Consider the following 10,538-nt stretch of genomic DNA (forward strand, 5'->3'; position numbering starts at 1 on the left):
TAAATTGTGGTTATGGTTAGCCAGCAAGAAAGGTATCTGTCAGGCAAGTTCTGCCACCCTTACTCATGTGCAGTATTTCATTTCACAGGTTGTCTTGGCTATTTTGCTGGACCATCCCTGTAAGACTGCTCTGCCCTGCTTGCCTCCAGCAGTGCTATTAAGGGAAGGAGGGAGCTGTGAATTCCTGCAGTCTCTGGTAAGGTACAACTTCCTTCCTAGCTTGCAACGAATGAGAAAGGCTTCACCTCTTCTCCAAACCTTCTTGCCCGTTTATTTATAGAGGCTAGTATCCAGACAGTATGGGTTATGCTTCAAACCAGACTTGGACCTGGGATGGAGGTTGGTCCAGCTCAGCTACATAGTAAAGTTTTTGTTGGGTGGAGGCATCTTAGTGTCCTGCCTGGGACATAATATCTTGCCTCTAAATAAATGGTCTGCCCTGCAGGATAAGGTGATTCTCAGCCTCAGTGTGAGGCTGGTGGAACTGGGCTTATAAAAATATCTGAGCGGGGGAAGAAAATAACTACTGTTTTCCAAGAAGATGCATTTTTCTATTTTAATTTTTGTAAGGCTGTGATAAAATAAATGTTGCCTATGATGTAAAGCTGAAGGGTTGACCAGAACTTCCTTTGTGGTCAAGCTCTTTTTTTATTGATTGATTTTAAGTCCTCTAAATTTGTCAGGCTCACAAGTGCAGCGGTGACTTAAGTTATAAGAGAATGTTTGTGTCCTTAAGGAAAAATACTGCACCCCTTCCTCCCCCTTGCCCTTCTCAACCTTGCAAAGAAACCTACGCTTGGCCAGAATATTTTTTTCACCCTCAGTGGAAAATGAAAATTAAATATTCAGGGGAAAAAAAAAAGAGAGAGAAAAAAAGGAAAAAAAAAAAGCAATTTTAATCCCCAGTCTCCTAAATCCAAGGAATTCTTAATGAGCTGAAAATAGTGGCATTTTGGTGTTGGTTTTTTTTTACTTTTGTAAAAGCTTAAATCTTTAGAAGAAATATATTTTTTTAAAAAAAAACCTTTTGTGTTGATAAAAAGAGGCAAATTTTTAAGAATTTCTATATGAGCTGTCCTGCAGTTGAGCTGGATAAGCAAAACCATAGGCACAGGGCTGCATTTTTCTTTGCTAATCTTTTCTTCCTGAGCCAGAAATGACTTTGGTTCGGCTTTTCAGCCATTCTCCACACTAGGACAGACATCAGGGTTTGATCTGGGATTTTCTGAGTGGTCGAGTGCAGTCCTGTCACACTGTATGGACACTGCTGCTCCTGTCAGCCTGAGGGGTCTGGTGTCAGGATCTCTCTGCACTTTTGGACTATCTCTCTGCTTTTTCAATGGAGTAAACTTCCTCCTCTTATTGCTCCCCACTGCTGTATTGCTTTGCTGCTGACTCAGGTTTGTTCTGCACTGAGCAAGTGTGCTGTGTGCAGAAATACAAAATGTGAAATGGTCAGATGAGATGACCAGATTATGGCAAGTCAGTGACCTGAACAGCAAAGCTCAGCTGAACTCGATGGGATGAGGCCGCAAAGTGTTCAGCCCTCAAACAAAATGAAATTACTCACCTACCTTCAGAATCCACGTGTATTTGCATAGCTGGCTTTTGAATATAGAAATACATGGAATGTAGAGTTATGAAGTGAAGTCCAGGTAAGAGAAAAACAACATGATGGACATGGAAGAGCTTTGCAGATCAGCGCAAGCCTTAAATATCATTTCTTTTGTTTCTTGGTCATACTGACTGCTTCTCTAGTGCTTTCAGTACTCAGTGCTTCTCAGAGTTTTCTGATCTGGCTGAAGACTTAAAGAAGCTTTAAGTCAATCTTTGCAAGATGTTGTCAGTCTTTGCAGAAGTGGAGAAAGAGAAGATGGAGTCCGGTTTTGGAATCATTTGAGTTTATTTAGACCATTTAGGATGAAGACTTCTCTGCTTTATTTTCCCTCAAGGAAAAGAGATACAGAGAAGTTGAAGGTGCTCTCGTGTATGATTGTGCAGTCAGTCAGCAGCAGAATCAGCCATCTAGGTTGCCTGTGGGTGTATCTTGTGGTGTTGGCTCAATGTAACTGTTGTTGAGGTCAGTTCATTCCAGTGCCCTCTATTATGGGAGCTGAGGTTGCCCATTCCTCATCCACATCCCAATTGTCAAGGGGCCCTTATGACGGCCAGCAGTACAGCTCCAGAATAAACTAGAAGCTTGAACCTTTCATTGGGTCTATTGCCAGCAGGTGGGAACCTTTCAAAGTTGTCCTTTTACTGAGAAAGGCTGAATCGTCCGCCCTAAAGCATCCCTTAATGCAATTAAAACCAGCACTACTGCTTCTCCAACACTGGGGCCTCCGATACTGGGAGGGGAAGCGGTGGCTCCTCTTTGAAGTCCCACCTACGTGAACATCAGTGGCAGGACTTCAAAGGGAAGCTGCTATTTCCTGTTGGAGCTCAGCCCTGGTGCTCAGCACTGCTAACAAAGCAGTCGGACTGGTTGCAAAGGAACTGATCCAGCAGAGCCCTTAAGCACATGCTGAAGTCCCTTGGGACTTAGTCATGTGGTCTGCTGGGCTGGGACTCAGCTGGGCTGGAGATGGGGCTGATGGCCAGGGTTACATCTCCAGATCCACTTTTCAAGGTGAAGAGACAGGCTCAAAATCTTTCACAAATGGACAGGTGCTGCAAAACTTGGCTCTGTGTTCATAAACAATGGTCTGTGGTACCTGTGCAGCAGCAGCAGATGGGAAATAGCATGAGAAATCAATATTACTGAGTCTAGCAAAGGTCCTGGCGACAGACAACAAGTTGTAGTAACTAGTAGCAAATTCTTGTAAATCGTGAATTCCTGCTACATGAAATCAGCTTTGTTGAGTTCACCTATAAGAGGCTGGCCAGATGAGGATCCAATCCAGTAAGCAGAGTTGTAAACACAGGAGGCTATTTGCAAGCAGGTAAGAAATGCTAAAGGCACAATCACTCAGTTTCTCCTTTATTTTAGAGTTACTCTGCTGTCTGAGGAGCTACTTGCAGGCTAACGGCAGAATGGGGATGTAATTTTCTAGCAAGCATTATTTAAGTAATTCCTGTAATTTGCACCAACTTCTGTTCTCCTTTCTTGTCCTCAGGCTAGAGGTAGACCTTATGGTCACAATACTCAACGGATGGCACAGCTGCCACCTCCAGCCTCATTCTGAGTATCACTTCACCACCTGTCCAGTAGCAGTGCTGCATGACAGCTTCTCCCTTATCACAACCTGCATGAACCCCCACAGCTGCTTCATGTGTTGAAATTAAAAGTTGTCTGGGAGACATTTCATGTGTGGCTCTTTGTAATTGGAAAGGCTTGCAGAGCAAATGTATCAGGCTTGAGTGCAGTGCTTTTTGTAGGCTTTGGAAATAAACAGGTCATGAATCCTAAAAAAGCCCAGTCATTTCCAGGTCTTGCTCCCAGAATTCCTCTCATGCTTGAGATACCCCAGCTTGCCAAGCCTCATGATAGACTGCAGTTTTCCTCTATGTTGCTATTCTTCTTACAGGTTTGGAATCCCAGGGGGGAACTCATGCCTGTTTGCTAATCCCCCATCCCAAGACACTCTGCTGAGAATAGTGTCACTCCTCAAGATTGTTGTCTCAGACAAGCTGGAAACGTCTTCATTTAGATCATGAAAATATCCAACTGTTAGGACACTGGATTTGGATGTCACTGCAGACATGTATGCCCAGCCATTCAGGTTCTCAGAGGAAATTTCTGACACACCTTTGCTGTGCAAATGTACACCGCATAGTTAGTGCTGACCAAGGCAGCAAGATTTACTCAATTCCATGACACTTCAGTCTCTGCTGTGATTTTATGTGGAGGTCTGGTTTGGAAGTACCCACACACAAAGCACAGACATGTATTGGATGGAGCAGTTATTGACAAACAGACATGACTCATTGCTCATGCCTGAATGCTCTTTGTTCCCGAAGGTGAGTGTGGTCACTTCACTTGAGAGTGAAGCTGATGACCTCAGAGACTTGGAAAAGTGCAAACTCAGCTTTTCTGCACCTTGGGAATTCACGAGAAGGTTCTGAAGCAAGTTCTGAGGAAGGGAGCCTTGCGTCGTCTCTGAAGCTTGGGGCTAGTGTGTGAGGAAACTGTTCAGTGCTTGGTTCTATTGTAGGTGTTACGGGTGGCCATGAGAAGTTCATTCACTCTATTTCTTTGATTTCCCACCTGTAAAATCATGTGGTAACACACTGGCACAGGCTACCCAGGGAGTTGGTGGAGTCACTGTGCCTGGAGGCACTGAACAACCGTGGAGATGTGGCACTGAGCAATATGGGTTAGTGGGCATAGTGGGGTTGGGTGATGGTCAACGTGATGATCTTAGAGATCTTTTCCAATTTTAATAATTCTTTGATTCTGTAAAACGGATTAATAGCTTCTTACTCATGTGGCTACTAGCTAGCAAGTTCTTCAGGTAAGGAGTCAGTCTTGTACAGGTACTAGCTTTGCTCTTCAGTGAGATTCTCCTATAAAATGAATATATAATATCAACAACTAATTGAGGTAGGATGGATTTTTGGAAGAATTTCTTCCAGAAGCTGCTTGGATTCAAAGAAGGTACATTTTGTTAATCTTCATTTGTGTGGTTTCTACCCATGGGTTAATACTGAAAAGGTTTTATCCAATTCAGGGTATACAGGGTGCAAATATTTCTATTTGAATAATACTGGAGAATAAATTTAGAAATGTTTAAAGAGGGTATGAATACCTCAATCTGCTAGGTGGAAAAATTACTACTTCTTGTGGGTAACCCAACCTGTTTAAGTTGCTAAAAACATACCTGCCTTAAAAAAAAAAGAAAGAAAGAAAGAAAAAGAAATAGCTGAAAAGAGAGCTTTTTTTTAAAAAAAACAACTCTCTCCAGATTTCTAGTTTAATATTTCAGTATGCAACAGTATTTTCATAACTGCAGCTTTTTTTGGGCAGAGGTGGGGGAAATTAGAATATATTAAAGAACTCTGGAAACCACTTTCTATTTGTAAAACATGTTGCGTGTGTATCATAACACCTACAGTACTTGTAGCCCTGCCAGATTGTGCATTGACTGCCAGAATTTTCCTCGCTAAATGACATTATACTACTTTGTGGGTATCAAAACAAATATTTTGAGGGGAGGGAGCATTCTCATCCACAAAACATTCGTCATGCTTGCAATATTCAGTAGTAGCGTTTTACTTGAGGGCTGCTGTGCTTTTCAGCTTCTTAACATAAGCCGAAGGATAGGTGTGATGAATGTTTGGTGCTTTCCAGCTGTCCATTGGCATAATATTTTTTGCAGTCTAGCAGCCCCTAGGGTCTCTTAAGGATTTTAGGGCTTTGTGATGCTAGGTACTGTGTGAAGACAATGGAAGACAGGAGTAGAGATAATAGAATCACAGAATCGTAGAACAGGTTGGGCTGGAAGGAACCTCAAAGCCCATCCAATTCCAACCCCCAGCCACGGGCAGGACTGCCCCCCACCAGCTCAGGCTGTCCAGGCTCCCATCCAACCTGACCTTGAGCACCAACATGGAGCACCACAGTTCTCATCACTGCAAGGAAGGAGAAAATAGGTGTGGAGGTTGCTGAGGTCTCCTCAGTTCAGCCACTAGAACAGCCTCGAGTGGGCTCTTCCAGCTGCTTCTAAAATAAAGCTTCCATAAGCTGGCTCTAGCTGACACCGAGACCCATGCCCCAGCTGCGGCCTGCTGGAGCTGCTGCTGTGCCAGAGCTTGAGAGGAGCAGGGAGCAGAGAGCATTGCCCAATGCCTCTGGTACACTCATGGCATCAGTGTGCTGCAAGCTGCCTCAGCCAAGCAGGGAAGTGGAGATATTTGCTGACATTTTATTTTACGTTTCAGTGGCACTCCTTTTTTTTGTTTGGGATAAAAGCTGCGATTAAAATGTAAGCTAATTAGTAGTTAGTTATTAACATCTATTTGCTTTTTAATCATAATGGATAGTTGTGATCAGTTTTCACAGGTGTAAAGAGCCAATGTCCTGCTAAGAGCAGTAATATGCTTTAAGCTGCAGCTCTGCAGTTTTCTGACCAGAGAAGCCTGTTGGATTTTGGGATTTGTTATTAGAGATGGATGGTTAAAATAGAAAAGAAATGGAAAGCAGCATTGGAGTCAGTTAGGAAAAAGTCTTCAGCAATAGGTTGTTCTGCTTTTTCCACTGTCCTTCTAGAAATGTTATTGTCTGGGATTGATGGGGTTGCTCCAGAGGCTTCAGGGCATATTAAAGGGTAATAAGGAGGGCATGGGGTGAGAAAAAGGTTCCTGCTGGGTTAAAGAGAGACACATGATAGCTCATCTGGGAGCAGAGAGTCAGGTTTAATAATGTCCTTGCTAAACGCGGTTAATAATTGAGGTCAGGGCCCTGGGTGAGGGTAATAAGGGGATAGGCTCCCATGTGTGGAGTGATGGGTAAGGACGAGCTGTTCGCAGCTCTAGTGATGCTGATAGGAGCGCTCAGCAGGCTGGGCTGCCTCACTGGGGACCATGATGGTCTCAGGTAGTTTGCAGAGCTCTCAGTTTTGGTTCTTTTGTCCTGTCTTATCTTTTAAAATGTTCGGTAATCGCATGACTTGCAGAACAGAAGGGCAGCACAGAAGTAAGCATGCGGGCTTAGCGCAGTCAGAGTGCCAGCTAATCAGCTGGTGGAGATCTGGATAAGACAACAGGCTTATCTCACTCCATCTTGCTGGTGCAGTAATGTACAGCTGGAAGTAGAAGCTGAAGGACTCTACATTTCTCTCAGAAGGATTTCATTTAGGTAGCTGTATGCTGTACATCTGAGTCCCTCCCAAATCCCACTGTGGTCATCCTCAGTGCTACGCTGAAGGCAGCATTGCCTTTTCATTGTGCAGAGAAGGAGTAAAACTCAAACAGCTGAAATACTTGGTTCAAGCCAGGCTGGGAATCTCTGATGAAACAGTTACTGATCAGACTTCTAGGTTTTTGTTCTAATGGGGTTCTGAGCAGTGTCCGTACAGCATTGACATTTACATTGCTGGTGTTGCCACAGACCTGAGGGTATTCTCACAAATATGCTGGGAGAGGGCCTTATACTTGCTACAGGGGCTGACATACAGGGCAATTGTGTTCAAGGCATCAGTTTCTGGGTTACAAATGAAAACTACTCTTAATTGTCCTCACTCTAAGAAGTCCCAGCCTCCTTATATAAAGGAGATAGTGAAGAATAGCCTTTGAATGAAGAACCCAAACTGGAGAAATACACCGCTTGCTTCGTGTGCTGCACTTCCTGGCCCTGCTCCTGCTGCTGGGTGCAGGTGGGATGATGCTGCCTGGTGCTGGAGGCCCCAGGGCTGCTCCCCAAGGATGTCTCTGCACCAGGTCTGAGCTGCAGCTTGCTGGGAGCAGGCATGTATTCTATCTGGCATAGCAAGGGGAAGCGAGCGCAGCCCATCAGCTTCTTCCACCTCGTGGCAAAATTGGAGGGAGGATGGGAAAAAAAACACACTCTTTGATTACAACCCATGTATGTGCTTTGGCAGAGAGAACACAGTGTAATTGTGAGCCAGAATTTTGCGATTAAGCAGTAAATCCTTGAAAAGTGTAGTTCTGCAGGCTTTAGGTGAGGGAAAAGCATGTATCTCAGGTTTGCCCTGAGGGCTAGGGGAATGGTAATGTACTGGCTGGGCACAGGCATTACGGTGCTGTGTGGTTCTGAGTTCAGCTCCAGACACTTGCACAGTGTCTGTTGCAGATTCCCCCACCGAACATTCCATCTTCCCAACCTTTGTTGGCCTTCCTATTTATTAGGAGGGGGGAAAACCACCCTTGCCCAGGTAAAAAGTGTGGGGCAGCCCTGTGCTCGCCATTGCTTTGCGCAGCACAGCATCGCCACACTGCCTCATGTAGAGAGGGTGACCCACAGGGACTCTGTGCCAGCAATTAATAATAAATCACAAATATCACCCAGGTTCTCTGACAGACCCTTCCTTCCTTCCACAGGCTTACACTCAAGGTATGGGGTAAGAAAAACAAAAAAGGAAAGAAATAGCTTACTCTGTGGCCAGATTACATTAGTTTGGCAGTGTTTGCCTGAAAAAGGCCTGGTAGCACATGAAAAATTAATCAGTATGGGAAGGACTGGAACGCTAGCACGAGATCTAGCAGGCTGATGGAGCACTGAAAACACGGCATGAATAAGTCATTCATAGCTTATCAACCCAGTAATCATTTCCTCAGTGATAACCACTTTTTAGAAAGTATTAAACTGAACATGGCATGGGCTTAAAATGTAAGATAAATCCGGGTTGCGCTTTGCCTGGTGGTGTGGCTGAATGATGGAGGGGGCCGGCAGGAACCCAGCACTTTCTTTGGGCTCTTTGTGCAGGGCCATGTGACAGGCACGTCCCTGGGGACGGCAGCGCCCAAGGGGACACACCTCTGCAGGGATGCAGCAACATACTGCTCCTCTCACATCCCAGTGCTCCTGGGTCAGCAGAATACCTGGCATAGTTTGTGGCTACCCAGACTTTTCATGCTCCCCACTCTGAGCTTGGGTCCTGTGCGAAAAAACAGCATGCTGTCTGCAGAAAAATATTCTGCTGTGGGGCATAAGTTAATCTTAATTGTTGCATTTCCTCACTTTTTGGCTTGGTTTTGTCGCTGCCGTGATGTTCTCTTAATAACGTTGTTGTTTCTTACACTGAGTGTTCTACAGATGATGGATGGTCAGGGCTCTCTGATGTTTCCTTGCAACAGCTCAAGTATGCGTGCTGCTAAAATATTGGCCAAAGGAGATGATTAAGAGCATGTGATGGAGTTGGGGCTTCTGATCCTCTGTGTGGGTGCCGTCCTCACAGGTATTTCCAGCTGAGATTATGCTGTTGTACCCCTGCTGTGCCTTCATCTGCGTTACTCCACTGTTCCCAGAAGAGAATCCATGCCTGCTGGTGGTGAGGGGTGCTCCCAAAGTCACAGAGTCCCAGTTGTCTTCTCTGCGCGATTCATTTGCCACATGTTTAAAAATGAATGTAGCTATGTGAATAAGAGGAAAAGTTCAGGCGGAGGAATAATTTATAATTCCCAATAATATTGCTTCTAGCTACTGTTCTATAGTGCCAATTCCTGCCCGCTGTGGTTTGAGCAGCTAACAGCTATAAAAGTTTGTTGACCCGAGAGGCTTAGTATCAACCATAGGTACAGTCAAAGTCAATATGGAGGCTGAAAATCTAGTGCTAACAGAAAAATAGAAGTCAATATTTAGGATGTGAGTCAGGAACTTAAAATAGGAAAGTGAAACAGATGAGGGCTGTAGCTGCAAGAGTGTTGGAGGTGAAATGTTTAGATCCAAGGACCACTGCTGATTACTATCTTTCCCTCTAACAAGGTTGCTCAGTCTGCTTCAGAAATTCATTTCCAGTGGCCAGGCCACCTCCCTGACCTATATTCCTCAGACTGCCATTACGTCAGAGCCTGCCTATTTGGGGCTATAAGTGAAATCCTCTGTCTTCTAGGTGAAATCCACAGGTAATTATACATGGGGCAAATATGGGCTGGGGCACAGAGAGGCCAGCAGAAGAGTTTGGCTTAGGTCTGTTTATACTGGAAAATCCCCTTCTAAGGCTGTACTGTTAATTCTTCAAGGGGAGGGGAGGGGTCATGGGGAAACTCCCCTCGCTGGAGGCAGTAGCTGACGGGAACAGTGATTTCACAGTGAGGCTTTTCCAGCTAAGCATCAGGTGGAAAAGTAACCAGCCTTAAGTGGGGGTTTTCAGACTGGACAGGGGCACGATGAACTGAGAGCTTTTACCCACAAATGAAAATGATGTGGCCTTATTTACACAATGAGGTATGGGGAGCAATGCCCGAGCACACTGATGATGAATTTATATGCCCTTCAGTGACATGGTATTTTAATTTATACAACTTTCCTCAGTTTGGCTGCATTGGACCAGACCTCCAGGAGATGTGAATCTGTCCAACCCCATTCAAGTGGAGCCCATTTACTCCAGCTAAGGTTCTAGCCCACATCTTCTGGGATTTAAAGAAATTGGCCCCCAACCATGTTCTCCCATTGCAGTAGCTTGATAGCTCAGAAGGTTTACTGGGAGTCACACTGACATTATTTTGCTTCTGTAAGAGAACTCCATGGCATCCCCCTCTGACACATGTGATGACATTCCTTTGTTTTGGCTTTGATATCATAACACTGTTTTCACATACTTGCCCTGATCTTATTGTGAGAAGGTCAAGTCCCATTCAATTCAAGAGGAAAGCATTAATACTGAGGTGAAAAACCTCTGGTATTAATTAAGCTCTGAGTAGTAACTTCAGGCATATGCTGCTGTCCTTATTTGTTGCATGTAAAATACTTCAGCCAACACAATTGGTCCATGCTAATGGTCCATGCAGTGCTAATTTTAGTTCTAAAAAATATGTGTACTTGAATGATTGCTGGGCTGGATAAAAGAAGAAAAAAACAGATATAAAATCTGAACTGTGCTCAAAAGTAAGACCAGAAGTAGAAGGGAAAGGTGTCCAAC

This window comes from Tympanuchus pallidicinctus, unplaced genomic scaffold (genome assembly GCF_026119805.1).
Source record: "Tympanuchus pallidicinctus isolate F22 unplaced genomic scaffold, pur_lepc_1.0 scaffold1, whole genome shotgun sequence".
Taxonomy (NCBI): Eukaryota; Metazoa; Chordata; class Aves; order Galliformes; family Phasianidae; genus Tympanuchus; species Tympanuchus pallidicinctus.